Source organism: Pelophylax lessonae (genome assembly GCF_965119305.1).
Source record: "Pelophylax lessonae genome assembly, chromosome: 1".
NCBI lineage: Eukaryota > Metazoa > Chordata > Amphibia > Anura > Ranidae > Pelophylax > Pelophylax lessonae.
Window position 1 is genome coordinate 384,642,479 of NC_138768.1, and position 21,226 is coordinate 384,663,704.

Below are 21,226 nucleotides of genomic sequence, written 5' to 3' on the forward strand. Positions count from 1 at the left end.
TCACCAGATGAAAATAAAGGAAAGAAAGCCTAAAAAAGAAAATGAATGCAGACATCATATTTACAAAATTGGTAAGCTGAAATATAACTAATGTTCGCTACGGGGTTTAACACCACTATAACCGCAATCATTACTTGGGCTGAAAATTATTTTTAAACATGAGTAAGCCTAGGTAGGATATCTCTCTCTCTCTCTCTCTCTATATATATATATATATATATATATATATAGTATATACACTATATTACCAAAAGTATTGGGATGTCTGCCTTTATATGCACAGGAGCTTTAATGGCATCCCAGTCTTAGTCCGTAGGGTTCAATATTAAGTTGGACCACCCTTTGCAGCTATAACAGCTTCAACTCTTTCGGGAACGCTGTCCACAAGGTTTAGGAGTGTGTCTATGGGAATGTTTGACCAATCTTCCAGAAGCGCATTTGTGAGGTCATGTTGGAGAGAAGGTCTGGTGGAAGGGTCAAACATTCTCATAGACACATTCCTAAACCTTGTGAACAGCCTTCCCAGAAGAGTTGAAGCTTTTATAGCTGCAAAGGGTGGGCCAACTCAATATGGAACCCTACAGACTAAGACTGGGATGCCATTAAAGTTAATGTGCGTGTAAAGGCAGGTGTCCCAATACTTTTAGTAATATAGTGTAAATAAATCAGAGTTACCTTGTAGCATCATCTGCAAGCAATGGCTAAATACTGTAGATAGTCTTACAAATTTAAATTTGTTTAAAGCTAAAACTTCTGCTCAAGTTATATATGTTTATAAAAAAGTACATATTATCGGAAAGCATATTTCAGGTTACTGAATGGATGTCTCAAACACATACACAAACACCTATTATTATTGACTTAACATACCCATTTATTATTATTGACTCACAGCTGTAAACATGACCACATACATCCCAACAGCTCTGACTCGCTTTAAGCACTGGAGTCCTGCTGGTGGTTTATATCTCTAGAGCTTCAGGCTTTTCTTTGTAAACATTAATAAGAAGACAAATACCTTTTAGAATGTGTTGTATGCTTGCCAGTTTGTCTTTTTATAGAACCTCTCCAGACTGTAAAATATCTGGGGTATTGGTTACTTCCTCGCCCACAGCACTTGTAATACAAATGTATTACATTCACAAAAAATACACATCAGTATTGTTTTACTAATTAAAACAATGTATCTGTGTATAAATGTGAACCAAATTCCTTGGGGTTCTCTGTTTCCAGTAAGTGATGAAAAGAGACGTTGACCTCTGCGTAAGTTTAATTGTTAGACAATATCCAGAGAAATTCTGCTGGAGTCTTATTTCATTCAATTCGTTGTCATTAAAGTAGAAGCCATTTGCCCTGAAGCCTGGGTGTCCGTCGTTCAAATGGGGCCAGAATGGGATGTAAATTATAGTCGCACTTAGATGCACTAAAGCTATTATATACAAAGTGAAGTAATCCATAATAACCAACCACCTTAAAAACACAACTGTTTTTTTTTTTTTTTTTTTTACTGATTTACATTTATTTATTATTAAGATTACATTTTGAAGACAACTAATTGGAAGGATCATCACATAAATATAGGAGTAAAGCTGAATGAAAACATCCAGAAAGTGTAAAAAAGGTGTATGCTACCTCCTAGATTGCTGGCTGTTCTTTACAAATTGCACTTTTTAGAGAAGTATGATTTTTGCTTTACTTTTACTTCTATTGCTCCAACAGGGGAGCTGAGTCGCACTTATACACAAGACACCCTGTCCATCACCCCCCTCCCTGTCCATTAACAGAACACATTATTTTGCGAATGGGTTCCTAGAATACAAGTTGTTCTGTGGATGGACAAGAGGATACATGGGGCAGACAAAGAACAAGTCACCTGTAAGAGCCCCAGTTGTCAGTAGTTTGGAGAATTCATTTGTAAAGGGGATGTAGCGGCGGTCCCTAGCAGTCTCATGTAACCTAGTCCCTAACTGTTTCCTGCAGCATGTTCTTTATCTCTCATTCGGACCTTTAGGGATATCAGGAGCCACAATAGGAGATCTATATCTTGCAAGTTGACCACTACTGATTTTATGGGGGTATTCCACACAAAAAGGTTGGAGATGGTTGAGAGTTAAATCATTTGAAAGTTTCCTAAAATTCCTTGATGATCTTCTGTGTTTGAGTTTCTGGCTCTACACGAGCCATTGTGAGTGAGTCACACTTCCTTTAGGCTCGGTTCACACTGATGGGATGCGGGAAGGCTGCGAATTCGCAGCCTGTTCCCGCATCGCACACGCACCCCCGGCAGTTCACACTGCCATATGCGATCCGCTGGGGGTGTCAATGTAATCTTAACGACACCCCCAGTTTGATCGCATATCGCAGTGCGATCGTGCAGTTCGCACAGGATCGGATCGCACAAGTGTGAACCGCTGTGCGATCCGATCCTGATGCGGCAGCAAAAATGCCTCCTGTGCGTGTTTGCTGCGGGTGCGATGCGAATTTAGCCATACAAACTGTATGGCTAAACTCGCACCGCACAGCTGATCGCATGTCATGTCGGAGCAGTGCGCTCCGACATGACATGCGAACCCCGCACACGCAGTAGTGTGAACCGGGGCTTAAAATCTGTATTTATTTTATATTATAAAAAACAGTTACACCTGGAACATACAAAGGTTGGAAGAAACCAAAATTTTAGGAAGATACTCAAGAATTATTATAGGGAATGCTCAATATTGTAGCATCCAAGATGTGTAAATAGTCAGGAGCTGACTCGGCCTACTATGCTCTGCTTAATATTAAAATCTCTCCTTTGAGTGGATTAACACTTTAAATCACAGCAGTAATTATATACAGAACCAGATAAGGAATCAGACTTACAGAGCTGACTAACTATACATGTATTACAACATGTAAAAAGCAAAGCGTACATGCTTACAGTAAGCACATGTAAGCATAATAAAAAGTAACTCCCCTTTTGTTGAGAAAAAAACATTCCCTTCTTGGTGATCAATGTATATTGCAAGGATTTTTAACAAACTTTGTTGCAGATTCCTATTTTTTGTAATTCCAAAGAAATAGCAGTTTGTTTCTCTGTGTCCATGTAGAAAGAAAATCTAATAGGAATGATGTTACAATTATCAATCAGCTGCTGCACTTAAAGTGTTCTAATGAGGAATTTGGCAGGATCTGTATCCTTTTAGACGTGGTTTCCCTTCAGCAGTATCTCACCAAAAATGAAATTTTTGTTTCAGGAGATGCTCAAAATCTGACTTATATCTTAGTGGAGACTTCTGGGAAAATCAAACAACCAAAAACACAAGTAGGAAATTACTTTTCGGGGGGGGGGGGGGGGTGATCTGTGTGCAGAATTCTTCCAGGTTGCCATATTGAATTTTACAGAAAATGACAGCACTGCAGATTGAAAACGAAAGCTAATTTTCAGAAGAGATTCAATTACAATATGACTTGTGCATCAATTGTATATGCTTTATTTATTTTTTTAATTGGCTATTTTTTTTCCCACAAAAGTGGAGTTACTCTTTAACCACTTGCTGACCACCGCAAGTACATTTACTGCGGCAGTCAGCCCCTCCTGGGCAAAGTGACATAGTACTATGTCGCTCGCCCAGGAGCCTGTAGGGGGCGAGCGCGCGCCACCGGAGGCACGCTCCCGCCCCCGCTCGTTCACGGCCATCCCCGCGCGAGTGACCGGAGGCTCCGATGTCCGCCAGTCACTCGCGATCTCCCGCTGGAGAGGGAGAAAGGCAGGTGGCTAATGTAAACAAAGCCGGCTGTCATTCTCCCTGGTGTAACAGCAGAGACTATACGATCCTGCTATGTAGGATCGTATGTCTCTGTGGTTACATCAAAAGCCACGCCCCTTGACAGTTATAAGCACGCCCCTAATATGTAGCAAAAAACAAATTGGTCTAAAATGTTAAAAAATTTAGATTTTTACACTTTTATTTGGGAATTTCATATAAAAAAATGTGAACAATTTTGTTATTTTTTCAAAATTGACGCTCTTTTTTTGTTTAAAGCGCAAAAAATAAAAATCGCACAGGTAATCAAATACCACCAAAAGAAAGCCCTGTTTGTGAAAAAAAGGACGTCAATTTCATTTGGGTACAGCATCGCACGACCGCGCAATTGTCCGTTAAAGTCACGCAGTGCTGAATCGCAAAATAGGCCCTGGTCTTTGAGCAGCCAAATCCTCCGGGGCTTAAGTGGTTAACCACTTGCCGACAACGCTATAGCTAAATGACGGCTACAGCATTATCGGCCAGTTCTGGGAGGTCGTCATATGACATACTCCCTTGGTCGCGCCCGCTGCAGCGCGCGGGCGGCGCACTCTGTGATCGCTGTGTTTCTAGGACACAGTTGATCATGGAACCAGGTAAAGGGCCAATCACAGCGACCTTTTACCATGTGATCAGCTGTGTCCAATCACAGCTGATCCTGATGTAAACACAAGCAAGTTATCGGTATTCCTTTCCTCACGTTGACAGCATGAGGAGAGGAGAGCCAATAACTGGCTTGTGTGAAAGGGACATTTACACTGATAATCAGGGCACTAATTATCGGTGTCCTGATTATCAGTGCAGACCTAACAGTGCCCACCAGTGCTGCCTAACAGTGCCCACCAGTGCTGCCAATCAGTGCTGCCTATCAGTGCCCATGAGTGCCACCTACCAGTGCCCATCAGTGCTGCCTATAAGTGCCCATTAGTGCCAACTACCCATGTTCATCAGTGCTGCTTATCAGTGCCCTTCAGTGTCACCTATAAGTGCCCATCAGTGCCACCTACCAGTGACCATCAGTGCCACCTATCAGTACAGCCTTATTAGTGCCTCCTCATCAGTGCCCATTAATGCCTCCTTATCAGTGTTGACTCATCAGTGCCCATCAGTGCAGCCTATCAGTGCCCATTAGTGCAGCCTCATCAGCGCACATCAAAACATTGAATTTTTGTAAGAACTTACCGTAAAGTTATTTCCTCTGACAGACGCAGCTCTGGAAGTTTCTTCACTACTGGGTTATGTGCGCCCTCTTCAGGAGTAGCTGGGGAGTGAAAGGTTTCACTAGGCAAGCCTTTAGGGGTCATCCTACCCACATGACCCCAGACACACCTGCTCATAGAATCAGTTTCGTAGCAAAGCAGTGAAGGAGAACACAACCAACCCCAACATAGAGGGGCGGGAGCTGCGTCTGTCAGAGGACTCAGAGAAAATAATTTTACGGTAAGTTCTTACAAAAATTTAATTTTCTCCTACATCCTCTGACAGACGCAGCTCTGGAAGTTTCTTCACTAATGGGACGTCCCATAGCAGTGTAGGCATGAGGGGTGGAGAGAACGCAACCAAAAACTGTTAACGTTTCAACAAGGCTAAAAAACGTAGCCAACAGGGCAACAGAAAGCTCAACCCCAACAGGAGCTTACCCCAAAATAAAAAATTCACCCCGGAAAGAGAGCAGTAAGTCTCTTTAGCAAACAGCAGCCTGCAAAACCTTGCGGCTAAAGGAAGCATCCGAGGATGCCATAATATCAATCTTGTAGAATTTTGTAAAAGTGTGCTCAGATGACTAGGTGAAGCCTGATGGCAAAAAACCCAAGAGGCACTCAGTGCTCTAGTAGAATGTGCCATCACAGGGAAAGGAGGAACCTGACCCTTTAGTGAATAGGCCTGAACAATAGTCTACTCCTAAAGAAGGCGCACATAAACCATTAGTGAAGAAATATCCAGAGCTGCGTCTGTCAGAGGACGTAAGAGAAATTACCTGTTTGCAAACTTTTATAACAGACTATGAAAATCATTTTTTTTTTTTAATCTTCTGTTTATTTAGCAAAAAATAAAAAACCCAGTGGTGAATAAATACCACCAAAAGAAAGCTCTATTTGTGTGAAAAAAAATGTTAAAAATTTCATTTGAGTTTAGTGTTATATGGCCACGCAATTGCCATTAAAAGTCTGACGGTGCTGAAAGGTGAAAAATTGGCCTGGGCAGGAAGGGGATAAAAGTTTCCGGTAGACACATGGTTAAACATATATTTAGATAATTAATTTTCCACCTAAATTCTAAGGGAAAGGAAAATCTAAAAATTCCTTAGATACATATTATATTCTTGTTTTAATAATCACCACAGAAATTACATCTGGTTTCCTATTGGCTGCCATAGGTCTGCAAAATATCCTCATTCTCATCCATTTTTTTACATGTAGAAAAAGAGCAGGCTAAATAGAAATTTGATGAAAAGCACATTGCTTCATCTTACCAATGTCTCATTGATAACATTCATGAATGAAAACAAAAGTGTAAGGAGAGAGGTAAAAACACACATACTGTAGTCGTTCACGAATTCTATCTGGCTGTTTAAAACTGACATAAAGAAAAATGTTTAAGTTTTCTTTGACTGCTGAAAACAGAAACAGGAATCTATTTGGGGGGGAATAATACATTGAAAGAAACCCATTTTATTGCCTGCAAAATCCTTCTATTATGGCCTCACAGAGTAATTTCAGAGCATAATAACTTGACTGTAACATCTATCAAAAGCTGGAACTTTTGAGATGTCTAGGTTAAAAGTTACATTATTCATGTGTAAAAATGATTTCCTGTTGTATTATGCATAGGTTTATAATTCTGAGCTAATAACTGGTATAGTTGGAAATGGGAAGCGCACTTTTTCACTGGTTAGTCCGAATGCATCTGGTGATATTTGTCTACTTGATTGATGATTGATTTGGAGGGGTCAAATGCAACTAGGACATGAATGGGTTATCAAATTATAAACCTAGATACAAAAAGAGTTTATTGGTAATAAAACAGAAAAATAATGTTATAAAAACCCCTGGACCCCAATGAAAACCTTTCATAGAGAAAAACACTGAATTGAAATGTTGCAAATGTTTATTGTTATACTTAAAGCAGAGTTCCACCCAAAAGTGGAACTTCCGCTCTTTTGCTTCCCCCCCTCTGGTGCAACATTTGGCACCTTTCAGGGGGGAGGGGAGAACAGGAACCTGCTTTCCCTCGGAAGTCTGACCCCCTCCTCCTTCCCCCGCCGCCGGGCCAGTCCGAATGTGCAACATGCTTCGCGCATGTGCAGTAGGGACCCGCCCATGAAGCCGTAAGGCTTCACTGTCGAGTTTCCTTACCGGCAAAGACGGTGGCAGCACCCGACAGCCGATGGAAACATAGACTGTGGTGCCGACATATTAAAAGTCAGTAGCTACAGTATGTGTAGCTGCTGACTTTTAACTTTTGGAGGGGGAGGCGGAACTCCGCTTTAAATGTTTGTTAAAATTGGCAGCAGTACCTACAGCTACATTTGTTCAGTGGTTGAGTGTTGCTTCTCTATGCTCTATGACAGGGGTTTCCAAACTTTCTAAACAAAGGGCTAGTTTAATAATGTGATAAAGGTGGTGCGCTAGTCTAAATATAATTAAGAATGTATTAAAAGGTGGGTAAGATATGTGCTCAAAAACAAAACTAGTGAAAGGATGATGGCAAATAAAAAAACATATACATGTGATGAATGCATACATATCATGAATAACACAACATATACATCTTCATAAATAAGCTGGAATAGTAACACTGAAGAAGTCACATGACCAGTGACATAACGCGTAGGAGGAGTCAAGTGACGTCAGCCTTGCATGCTGCATCGCGATCCATACAGGGCGGCTGGGGATTTGTCAGCTGCACAATGAAGCACAGGATTTTACATTTACATGCTCCTATGCTACTGCCATAATGTGAGTGTTCCTACAAAGTCTTTTATCCTTAATAAATATTTTTAAACATATCACACTATGAGATCACTTTTGTCTACATATATCTATTTGAGGAACACCCCCTAACCTAATGAGAGGAGTACCCCAGGGAAAATCCTTAAGGTGGACTGCCTTCTCTATCTAACATTGCACTGTGATGGCTTCCCAGTAAGGACTGAGAGAGGCAATTTGGGGAGATTCTAGGATATCGGCCTCCCCCCTCATGTGGTTTTCATTCTGCACATATCTAATGTGCTTAAGGTGAGCGCGCATTGCACTCACAGGTGGATACACGGTGGAGGTGGCTTTTTTGAGCACTCTACAGCACAGAAGAATTATAATCAAAATCACCATATGTCACAAACTATTCACAGACTTTTTTCCAATTATCACTATTAGATTAATGCGGATTACCAGTATTTCAGTTAATTTATGAAGATGTACATGTTGTGTTATTCATGATATTTATTCATTCATCACATTTATATGTTTTTTTATTTGCCATCATCCTTTCACTAGTTTTATTTTTGATCACATATCTTACCCACCATTCAATACATTCTTAATTAAATTTAGAATAGCGCACCACCTTCATCACATTATTATACTTGTTTATTTAGGTTTGAGGTTAATGTAAACAAAGCCGCCTGTCATTCTCTCTGGTGTAACTGCAGAGACTATACGATCCTGCTATTTACATCACAAGCAACGCCCCTTGACAGTTAGAATCACACACCTAGGGAACACACTTAACCCCTTGATCACTAATAAAGTTAACCCCTTCCCTGCCAGTGTCATTTTTACAGTAACCGTGCATATTTATAGCACTGATTACTGTAGTAATGTCACTGGTACCCCCAAAAGTGTCAAAAATGTCAGACAAGTGTCCAATCTGTCCGCCGCAATGTCGCAGTCCCGCAAAAAAATTGCTGATCGCCGCCATTACTAGTTAAAAAAAACAATAAAAATGACATAAATCTTTCCCGTAGTTAGTAAACGCAATAACTTTTGCGCAAACCAATCACTTATTGCGATTTTCTTTTGCCAAAAATATGTATCAGAAAACAAATTGGCCTAAAATGTTCAAAAATTTAGATTTTTACATTTTTTTTGACAATTTCATATAAAAAAAATGTGAAAAATATTGTTATTTTTTCAAAATTGTAGCTCTTTTTTGGTTTATAGCACAAAAAGTAAAATTCGCAAAGGTGATCAAATACCACCAAAAGAAAGCTCTGTTTGTGGGAAAAAAAGGACGTCAATTTAATTTGGGTACAGCGTCGCACAACCTCGCAATTGTCCGTTAAAGTCACGCAGTGCCGAATTGCAAAATAGGCACTGGTCTTTGAGTAGCCAAATCCTCCGGGGCTTAAGTGGTTAAAGGGTTAGTTTACTGTCCTTCAGTCTTTGGTGGGGTGGCCTGTGGCCATTACGAGGAGAACAGTGCCCCATCGTTAGTGTCAGTGGGAGGAATAGCAAGTGACCCATTGTTAGTATCAGTGGGAGGAATAGTGCCCTATTGTTGGTATTAGTGGGAGAAATCCCCCTAGAGCTGGATAAAGGCAAACAAAGGGCTGCATCCAGTCCATGGGCTGAAGTTTGGAGACCTTTGCTCTATGATATGAGTGGTCTGCTTGTAAACCTGAAAGAGCAAGTGTAGGAATCAAATGCATTTGAATGCACTTTAGGCTTCCTTCCTAAAGGCCACTAAGTGTGGCTATCAAGACATAACCCTGTTGCAACAATCTTTTAAAGAGGACTTGCTACCTATGTTTAAAAAAATACACTAAATCAATTCGGTGGTGTTAAAATATGACAATTTAAAGGCCCATGGAGACCAGTGTTCTTCACTGCAGATTTTGTGCCTTCATCTTGGATTCGGGAGCTGTCCGTCACTTCCTTGTTTTCACAGCCTGCCCCCTCTGTGATGCATGCTAGATCGTAAGCATGCTCAGAGATCTAGCTGCATGTCATTTTATTCACTGGTTGCCATGGTGTCTAAAACAAAACCTCACAAAACTTTAATGCACAGTCCAGCAGGGTTCTGAGATCTTTCAGCAGGGTGATCTAATCTCATGAGGCTGCTGTCAGCCAAGGAAATCACTTTTGGCAAGGCAGAAGAGATAAGAAATTGGAAGGGTGCATGTGTTTGTATAGATAGGCAAATACAACACTTTAAGAGGCTTTTTCTTTATTGCATCTGAGATCGGTTTGAAAAGCTCCTGAGTTTCAGATAAGCTCCACCACAGGTGCATTGGATCTGCAGCTGATCTCCTTTTGAACTGATCTTCATTGGGTTGTATTGAACTGCTTTTGTATTCTAATTGACTTATATAGAGAGAAAAACAGTTCTGTTGCAAACAAAACTGCAATGTAGAAAAAGTGCTTTGTCATCTAGGGATATGTTAGCATGCCCGCATCCCTATACAATAGTAGAATGTGCAAAGAACCCTCTGATGGCATTTGTTAGGGTATAAATACCAGGTATGTTAACATTTTTTTTAACAGTATGCTTTACTCACGTACAGACAAAAAAAAAACATACACATTTATATACTGTATATATATATATATATATATATATATATATATACAGCTGCAAGAAAAAGTATGTGAACCCTTTGGAATGATATGGATTTCTGCACAAATTGGTCATAAAATGTGATCTGATCATCAGCTAAGTCACAACAATAGACAATCACAGTCTGCTTTAACTAATAACACACAAGGAATGAAATGTTGCCATGTTTTTATTAAACACACCATGTAAACATTCACAGTGAAAAAAGTATGTGAACCCCCTACACTAATGACATCTCCAAGAGCTAATTTGAGTGAGATGTCAGCCAACTGGAGTCCAATCGATGAGATGAGATTGGAGGTATTGGTTACAGCTGCCCTGCCCTATAAAAAACACACACCAGTTCTGGGTTTGCTTTTCACAAGAAGCTTTGCCTGATGTGAATGATGCCTCGCACAAAAGAGCTCTCAGAAGACCTACGATTAAGAATTGTTGACTTGCATAAAGCTGGAAAGGGTTATAAAAGTATCTCCAAAAGCCTTGCTGTTCATCAGTCCACGGTAAGACAAATTGTCTATAAATGGAGAAAGTTTAGCAATGCTGCTACTCTCCCTAGGAGTGGCCGTCCTGTAAAGATGACTGCAAGAGCACAGCGCAGACTGCTCAATGAGGTGAAGAAGAATCCTAGAGTGTCAGCTAAAGACTTACAAAAGTCACTGGCAAATGCTAACATCCCTGTTAGCTAATCTACAATACGTAAAACACTAAACAAGAATGGATTTCATGGGAGGATGCCATCTGATACCATCTGATCTGATCAGCGGTTTAGACATGGCTGGGTGTTCAGTTATTTACAAGATGTACACTCACTACTTTACATTGTAGCAAAGTGTCATTTCTTCAGTGTTGTCACATGAAAAGATCTAATAAAATATGTACAAAAATGTGAAGGGTGTAGTCACTTTTGTGAGATACTGTATCTATCTATCTATCTATCTATCTATCTATCTATCTATCTATCTATCTATCTATCTATCTATCTATCTATCTATCTATCTATCTATCTATCTATCTATCTATCTATCTATCTATCTATCTATCTATCTATCTATCTATCTATCTATCTATCTATCTATCTATCTATCTATCTATCTATCTATCTATCTATCTATCTATCTATCTATCTATCTATCTATACAGTTGTGCTCATAAGTTTACATACCCTGGCAGGATTTATGATTTCTTGGCCATTTTTCAGAGAATATGAATGATAACACAAAAACTTTTCTTTCACTCATGGTTAGTGTTTGGCTGAAGCCATTTATTATCAATCAACTGTGTTTACTCTTTTTAATTCATAATGACAACAGAAACTACCCAGGTGACCCTGATCAAAAGTTTGGCCTGATAACATGCACACAAGTTGACACAAAGGGGTTTGAATGGCTATTAAAGGTAACCATCCTCACCTGAGATCTGTTTGCTTGTAATTAGTGTGTGTATAAAAGGTCAATGAGTTTCTGGACTTCTGACAGACCCTTGCATCTTTCATCAAGTGCTGCACTGACATTTCTGGATTCTGAATCATGGGGAAAGCAAAAGAATTGTCAAAGGATCTGCGGGAAAAGTTAGTTGAACTGTATAAAACAGGAATGGGATATAAAAAGATATCCAAGAAATTGAGAATGCCAATCAGCAGTGTTCAAACTCTAATCAAGAAGTGGAAAATGAGGTGTTCTGTTGAAACCAAACCACAGTTATTTAGACCAGCTAAAATTTCAGCCACGACTGCCAGGAAAATTGTTCAGGTGAAATACCGGACTCTCTGAAAACATGTGGTGTGGCTGTTTCAAGATGCACAATAAGGAGGCACTTGAAGAAAGATGGGCTGCATGGTCAAGTTGCCAGAAGAAAGTAATTACTACGCAAATGCTACAAAGTATCCCGCTTACAATACATCAAATAGCTCAGAGACAAGCCTCAAACTTTCTGGCACAAAGTCATTTGGAGTGATGAGACCAAAATTTAGCTTTTTGGCCTCAACCATAAACGCTACATTTGGAGAGGAGTCAACAAGGCCCATGATGAAAGGTACACCATTCCAACTGGAAACATGGCAAAATGAATGCAGTATGTTATCAAAAAATACTGGAGGAAAATTTGCATTCATCAGCCCGGAAGCTGCGCATGGGACGTACTTGGACATTCCAACATGACAATGATCCTAAACACGAGGCCAAGTCCACCTGTCATTGGCTACAGCAGAATAAAGTGAAGGTTCTGGAATGGCCATCTCAGTCTCCTGACCTCAATATCATTGAGCCACTTTGGGGAGATCTCAAACATTCAGTTCATGCAAGAGGACCCAAGAATTTACAGGAACTGGAGGCTTTTTGCCAGGAAGAATGGGCAGCTTTACCATCTGAGAAGATAAAGAGCCTCATCCACAAATACCACAAAAGACTTCAAGCTGTCATTGATGTTAAAGGGAGAAATACATGGTATTAAGAACTGGGGCATGTAAACTTTTGATCAGGGTCATTTGGGTAGTTTCTGTTGTCATTATGATTGAAAAAGAGTAAACACAGTTGATTGATAATAAATGGCTTCAGCCAAACACTAACTATGAGTGAAAGAAAAGTTTTAGTGTTATCAATTATATTCTCTGCAAAATGGCCAAAAAATCATACATTCTGCGAGGGTATGTAAACTTATGAGCTCAACTGTATATAAATATATATATACACACACACTTTTTTGCTAAAAAACATTGCTCTTTTTTAGCCAAGCCAGGGTTCATGTTGATTTGTTACCTTTGTTCTTTAATTTACATTTTTCGTCCATTTGCCTGCTCAGTACTCTCCTCTATCTCTATCTAGTTGTCGCCCACCTGCCCCTGTCCTCTGCTGCTTCTTCCAAAGTGGAATAAAGAGATGCCAGAGGGCAGGCAGAGTGCAGCTGTATAGCACTCCACTGGTCCTGGTGGGACTTGCATCAGAAAATGCAGCTGGATTACTCTGCGGCTGTGGTCCCTCGTCACTGCAAAAATCACCTTCCACTTGCAGCACAGCAGTTTGTGCAGGATGCCGGTCTGGACATGAACTGAGTCACATCTTGCACCAGTAAGCAGTGAATGCACAGACAGAGGACAGGGGGGATTAGGGTGTGCCTGGCCACACCCGGAACACTCTGTGTGCACGCCTATGATTGTATAACAGAAAGTAGGAGGAACACTTTCTAATAGTTTTTTTTATAAAAAGAAAGCTCTATCTGTCTCAAAACAATCTAGAATTAATTCACAATGTTGCATGACTAAGTAATTGTCAGTCAAACTATCACAGCAACTAAAAAATGGCCTGTTAAAGAAGTTGGTGTAACATACCAGTCCTGAAATGGTTAAGACTATTTAGATATGCAGTTTTCACTGAATGTATTCAGTGAACATCTGATTTTGCATTATTCTCCATATTGCCCAGGTATTTGACAGATTTAACGTATATCTCATGATATTCAAAAAACAAAAGCCCCACTGAATCCCCTAAGAAGCTCTGCTAATAACTGAATCCCTGTTCAAGACAATTAAGGAAGATATTAATTAAAATACTTTCCGCATTGTGGCTAAATGGTAGCTTTGGTGTGAATAGGTACTCAATCCTGGGTACTGGAAATCTGTTCTTTTAAGGTCTAATTTAATAAGAGGTTACCTTTCTAGGATCATTCTTTAGTGCTTTTAAACTATGTTCTAAAATCGAATTCCTTTTTTTTAAAGTAAGCACTTTATGCTTATATGTACCGTATTTTAATGTCTTTCCACAATCCCTAGACTACTAGAAGTGCAACAATTTTTGAAATGTATTATATACTGTATATATATATATATATATATATATATATATATATATATATATATATATATATATATATATATATATATATATATATATACAATGTCGTTTATCAATAATGAAATAATTCATTAAAAAAAGTTTTCTTATGCTAGTAATGGTAATGGTTTACAAGTAAATAATTTTGCATTGCATGTGCAAGGTCCTGTTTATTTTCCATATTATTTAATTCTGCGCTCCACATATAGGCCTATCTTGTTGGTAGTGTACCAATTTCAGAGGTGGCATTGGCACATCAATTTAAACTTGCAAAGTGTCACAATTTGCTTCTTAAGTGATTTGCAATCTTTTACAGAACACATTTCTATTGAACAGCTAAAAAGCTAGGAATGTTTTATGCATTTTCATATTAAATCTGAGGTATAAAGGAATAGCCATATTAGGAAGCACTTTGAACAGGTTAACTGTGAATAATTTAATTTCCAGAAGGGTAAATAACCAATTTGATGGATTTATTCACTAAGCATTTCTATTACATTATGCCTGACACATAAGAAAGAATATGAAAGCACACTCTGTTGGCATATTGCAAATATATCATCATACTAATACACCAAGGATAAATAATTATTAATCTAAGAACTACAAATACTTAATTACATTACTGGAGAGAAGGGCATGACAAAGTGGCCATATGACTTTTTACAAAGAACAACTGTGCAATAAATGAATATTAACACCGTATTAGGAAAATATTAACATAATATTAGGTTGATTTAACAGTATTAACTCATATTATAGGTTGATTTAACTAGTATTAGAATCATATTAACACAGAAATTAAGGTTTCCTTTTTATATTTAGTTTGTGCGTCTTGCAATTATTTTACCTCATTTTTACTCTACTGAAACTCCTAATGTTGTAGGCCCCACATAATGTGGTAGAAAAGCTAAAAATGACACTATGAGCTTTAGACTGAGTACATGCTGTTGACATGTATGCTTTACTCATTTTTCATTTTCGAGATTTAAAACTATTTTAATCTAATTGTTGTGTAACCCATTGCAAACTAAGCATGCACCCCTATACTGGATCATTTAGTAGGCAGTAGGAGTGTACTTCCTAGAGCCTATACTGTGTACCTGCTTCCTCTGTGTTTCATCCAGCACCCGTCACATTCAGAATTCTAAGGCAAGTCTGAATTAGATTGATGGCAGTGAAAAATGCCTAGTTGTACCATATTTTAACATCAAGTTTTTGTATATAAAAGGTAACAAAGGGTCTCAAGTGGGTGCCAGCATTTCTAGCTGGTGTGTACCAAGCTTATCAGATTGCAGACAAAATGTAATGGGGCGGACTGGTGCACTACAGCAGTGTTTGGATTACAAGATGAGCTTTAATGGATAAGATCCACCTATTAACTTAATGCAAATAAAAGCCTAAAAAGGAATACTACAGAGTATCAGTAATATCACTGCGTGATGGTATAAGTTTAAAACAGCATTTTTACAGTAATAAATAATAAAAATAATAATAATAATAATAATAATAATAATACTTATACGTTAAAGCACAATGAGAGAAAACAAATTGTAGATTATGAAGATTTCGTAGTCAACATATGTTTTTTAAGTAGTTTTTACTGTTTCTTCTAGTTAGCTGTAGAAACCTTTCCAGCTGAAAACAGAACATTTTACAAAGACACAACGCCTTATCACTTTTCACAACATCACATGTTTTAAAGCACAAAAAAAGATCAAAGCACATGTTCATCCAACCCTAAGACTATTCACAATTCATTATAAGTACATGTAGTTTGGCTCTGTATCACCATCTGTTTGCCACAAGTGGGACCAAAACAGCTGTACTGGAGCGCTTTCAAAAATTGATTGTTCTTTGCTTGAATAGTATGGTGAAAACCTCATACACTGAAGATTACTTCTAATAACTAATTATACCCTAGCTTTTATTTCCATAAACTGGTATTCATTTCCATCTTCAAAAGAGAAGAAAAAAAACCTTAAACGCTAAATTCCAGAATTCAAATTGATAGTTTTTATTGTGTCTGATTTTACTCAACAGACACATAGGAAGTGAAATACACAGTTGAAATATAAAAGAAGCTGCTTGACTGCAATAACTAATTCGGTGCTGTGGGCTAATTATTACAGATTGATTATTTTCTTGTTGGAAATTGTGGGCTCTCATTCTGCCAAGTGTTCATATTCAAATGTATGCTTGCAAGTTGGACAACTGCCATATCTTTGTGTGGAGGGATGCTATGCCTGCTTTTGAGTTGCAGAAAGTTTGTTTAGAATGTAATCTGTCCAAATAGCTGTGATTATGAGCACAATTAACCATGGGCCTTAGCATATTTAAAACCAATAATGTTAAGAGATGATTGTAATGCAGAGATGTGCAACGAAAGAGAAAGGAAAGCTGATTTCTCTTTGACTAAAATAGGATTTGCTGTAGGTGATCCAAGATTTGATTTTATACCGATTAATGAATATGTACTGCAATTGAGAGTATTAAGACAGCTGGGGCCAATTCAACCTAGGCAACTGATAGGGGCCATAGTCATAAGTGGCCTGGTTCATTTCACAGCCTCCCTTCCTCTGGCTGCTTGATCCAGTTGTTCCATAACACTTGCTGTGTTGCTCAGCTGCCACTGGACTCTTTATTTATGGGGATCGGAAATGTAAAGCTCAAATGAGGTCTTATACCTTTTAATATACAGTATCTCACAAAAGTGAGTACACCCCTCATATTTTTGTAAATATTTTATTATATATTTTCATGTGACAACACTGAAGAAATGACACTTTGCTACAATGTAAAGTACTGAGCTTATAGCTTGTATAACAGTGTAAATTTGCTGTCCCCTCAAAATAAATCAACACACAGACATTAAACCGCTGGCAACAAAAGTGAGTACACCCCTAAGTGAAAATCTCCAAATTGGGCCCAATTAGCTATTTTCCCTCCCCGGTGTCATGTGACTCGTTAGTGTTACAAGGTCTCACATGTGAATGGGGATCAGGTGTGTTAAATTTGGTGTTATCGCTCTCACTCTGTCATACTGGTCCCTGGAAGTTCAACATGGCACCTCATGGCAAAGAACTCTCTGAGGATCTGAAAAAAAGAATTGTTGCTTTACATAAAGATTGCCTAGGCATTAGGAAGATTGCCAAAATCCAGAAACTGAGCCGCAGGCTGGTGGCCAAGACCATACAGCGGTTTAACAGGACAGGTTCCACTCAGAACAGGCCTCACCATGGTCGACCAAGGAAGTTGAGTGCACGTGCTCAACATCATATCAAGAGGTTGTCTTTGGGAAATTGACGTATGAGTGCTGCCAGCATTGCTGCAGAGGTTGAAGGGGTGGAGGTTCAGCCTGTCAGTGCTCAGACCATACGCCGCACACTGCATCAAATTGGTCTGCATGGCTGTCACTACAGAAGGAAGCCTCCTCTAAAGATGATGCACAAGGAAGCCCGCAAACAGTTTGCTGAAGACAAGCAGACTAAAGACATGGATTACTGGAACCATGTCCTTTGGTCTGATGGGATCAATATAAACGTATTTGGTTCAGATGGTGTCAAGTGTGTGTGGTGGCAACCAAGCGTGTCTTGCCTACAGTCAAGCATGGCGGTGGGAGTGTCATGGTCTGGGGCTGCATGAGTGCTGCCGACACTGGTTAGCTACAGTTCATTGAGGGAACCATGAATGCCAACATGTACTGTGACATACTGAATCAGAGCATGATCCCCTCCCTTCGGAGACCGAGCCACAGGGCAGTATTCCAACATGATAACGATCTCAAACACACCTCCAAGACGACCACTGCCTTGCTAAAGAAGCTGAGGGTAAAGGTGATGGACTCACCAAGCATGTCTCCAGACCTAAACCCTATTGAGCATCTGTGGGGCATCCTCAAATGGAAGGTGGAGGAGCGCAGCTCCACCAGCTCCGTGATGTCGTCATGGAGGAGCGGAAGAGGACTCCAGAGGTAACCTGGGAAGCTCTGGTAAACTCCATGCCCAAGAGGGTTAAGGCAGTGCTGGAAAATAATGGTGGCCACACAAAATATTGACACTTTGGGCCCAGTTTAGACATTTTCACTTAGGGGTGTGCTCACTTTTGTTGCCAGCGGTTTAGACATTAATGGCTGTGTGTTGAGTTATTTTGAGGGGAGAACAAATTTACACTGTTATACAAGCTGTACACTCACTACTTTACATTGTAGGAAAGTGTAATTTCTTCAGTGTTGTTGCATGAAAAGATAGAATAAAATATTTACAAAAATGTGAGGAGTGTACTCACTTTTGTGAGATACTGTATCTTTATAGATCTGTACAACCGCATATTATAGTTTGTCACGGCATTTTGTTAGGAAATGCCTTCAAATAAATGTTTTCAATCAGTAAAAATGCTGCCTCCTGCCCTTAAACTGCATTGCTGATAGAGCTGAATAACAGCTACATCCCTTAGAACATGTTCCTGACTACGCCATCCTGGTGAAACGCGTTGAAGCGCATGCTACCATAATTTCTGGGTTAAACGAGACTTCCCATCCGGTTACCATATCCAGTGATTGGAACACAAGCCAGTCCATGCAAGGGGGACAGCAGAACGAAGTTGTTTGCACTTGTGTCAGTCTAAGGGCATTTGTTTTTAACAATAAATATTATGCACTGATTTAATACTATTTTTGGTTTGTGGCTGAGTTTTGGAAACAATAGAAGTTGCTGATGGAAAATGAAGGAGAAGTAACTAAACCCACTCTGAGTGAAATTATATTGAAAAAGGCTCTTTTGACCTTCCTTAACCGGGGGTCTAAAACTGTGGTGAGTGCACATTTTTTAAGCACACGTGGTGAAGTGTATGGTGGAAGAAAAAAGAGGTTACATAGTCAGGTTGAAAAAAGACACAAGTCCATCTAGTTCAACCAATAAAAAAAAAAAAAAACAACAACCATACAATCCCATATACACAATCCTATACCCACAGTTGATCCAGAGGAAGACGAAAAACCCCAGCAAAGCATGATCCATTTTGCTCCAGCAGGAGAAAAAATGGTATCAACATTCAGTGGTTGGCTTGCATTTGGACACTTTCTTGGACACTTGGACTTTATTCTAACCTCTAAATAAGGGACTTTTTTTGCTTTGTGCTATTTTTGTGAGATATTATTATATTATTTATTATTCATTGTTTTTTTTTACACTTTTTAGTAACGCCGGATCTTGTATATTTTGTTATTTTAGTACATGTCTTTGGAAAAATGACACTACAAAAGCACAGTGCTATTTATCATGCTTTAATGACAGGAACAGGAGCATTTCTTTTAGGTTTACAACCTGTTTAATGGTTAGGTTCATTTTCAGAGATGGGGGAGAGATTAATGCTGAACTCTAGGCACTAATATATTTCTTTAAATATTTTACTCATAAATCTATGATAATAACAGCATCATGACTGTTCTGCACCTAGCTTGTGAAGACAGCAAAGCTGTGAATGGGGCCCAGCAGGTTCACCCACTACAGGCTCCTTTAAAAAAAAACTAAAGGTGGGAGGATACAAGACCAGTAACCCTGCACAAGGGGAGAAGCAATGGTGACCAGTCTGTATTAGAGGGAGGTTTCTGCACAGAGGCAAAATTTATGCTAAATTACTACACAAATCTGAAAGAAATACACAAATGCCACCAATATTTAAGTAAGGAAACACATGGTTCTTGTATTTAGACAATGTTTGTTAAGCATTGAGTTCAACTTAAAGTGTTATGGAAAGGTCAATTGTTAACCAAAAGGGGTTGAGTTAAGGGCTTGGGCTTTGAATAGGGAGAATGGAATTACCACAATGAACTTACCACATGTTATGATCTAATTATATCGACCATTTTATTTCAAGACAGATATACCACTCTTCAGCACAGGATGTGTCCATTCATTCTCTGATTTCCTCTGCAAACTGAGAACCTGGAAGCACCCAGCTTGAAGCACTGCCAAGTTTGGAGCTGTCAAAATTCCATCTGTATTGGGCCAGGTAAACAGTAGATCGGGCCCAGTCTGTGCTCAAATGGCTGGAGCAGAAGGCAGGAGAGAGATTAGGGCTCTAATAGACCCCATGAAGTAGTTGTCACTTGTCAATGCTAACACACAGAAGTCTTGTTAAGCCACTTTTGATAGTATTTAATTTAAATGATAAGAGATAATAAAACAAAAATGTAATAAAAAAAATAAAAATAGAAAAGTAAAAGCACTTGGACACTCCTTGCACACACATATGAATGCAAATGTGTGCATAGGGTAGACAAGTGTAGGTAAGCAATTATTTTGCAAAACATATTGAGTGTTGCCATGCACAGTGGAGTGAAGGACGTAATTCTAGGTCCCTAAATTATGATTAACTCCAAACTGATGAGCTGTAAATTAATTTAGGGCGTTGCCTCTTGATAGCTTTGGGTACCATACGTTTTTTGCCATTTCCTGGGTACACACAGTTTTGAGGCTTGACAAATTTAGTATCTATTTGCTCAAAACAACGTCATCTTTTTTTTTTTTTTTTTTTTTAAAAAGGGAATTATATTGTGTTTGTGTGCACCAAAATAGATTTTAGTGTATTGTTTACTAAAAATATAGATCTGATAAACAGTTGCAAAAATAACTTGTAACATAAAAAATGAAACTGCCATATACAGTATTTATTCTATAGAACCTCTGCTTTCAGAAAATATATAATGTTTTGGGAGTTTTAGGTACATTTTTAGCCAAAAATGCAGACTTTAACATGTGTTTAAAAATGATAAAAATTGCTCCAGTAAGAAAAGACTTAAAATGCACCTGAATGGCTTCCTTTTGATCAGGGTGGAAATGAAATATATTCTTAAACTGGATGGCCATAAAAAATCCAAACATGCCTGTATTTTCAATCATTTGTTTTGGCAAACCTCATTGCCTCTGTAGTGCACAAATTTGAACAATGTCACCAAATTATATCAACTGTTAATTATTTGTCCTATTATTATATAATTACCTTATCCTTTTTTATCATGATTTGCACTTTATTGCATATATTGTATATAATACCTCA

At 38.8% G+C, this 21,226-nt stretch overlaps 1 protein-coding gene across 12 annotated transcripts in view; it reads right to left on the reverse strand.

Moving 5' to 3' along the window:
- PTPRD (protein tyrosine phosphatase receptor type D) overlaps positions 1–21,226 on the reverse strand; it is a 1,741,884-nt gene that overhangs the window by 673,458 nt on the left and 1,047,200 nt on the right. The gene's annotated exons all lie outside the window — the stretch shown is intronic.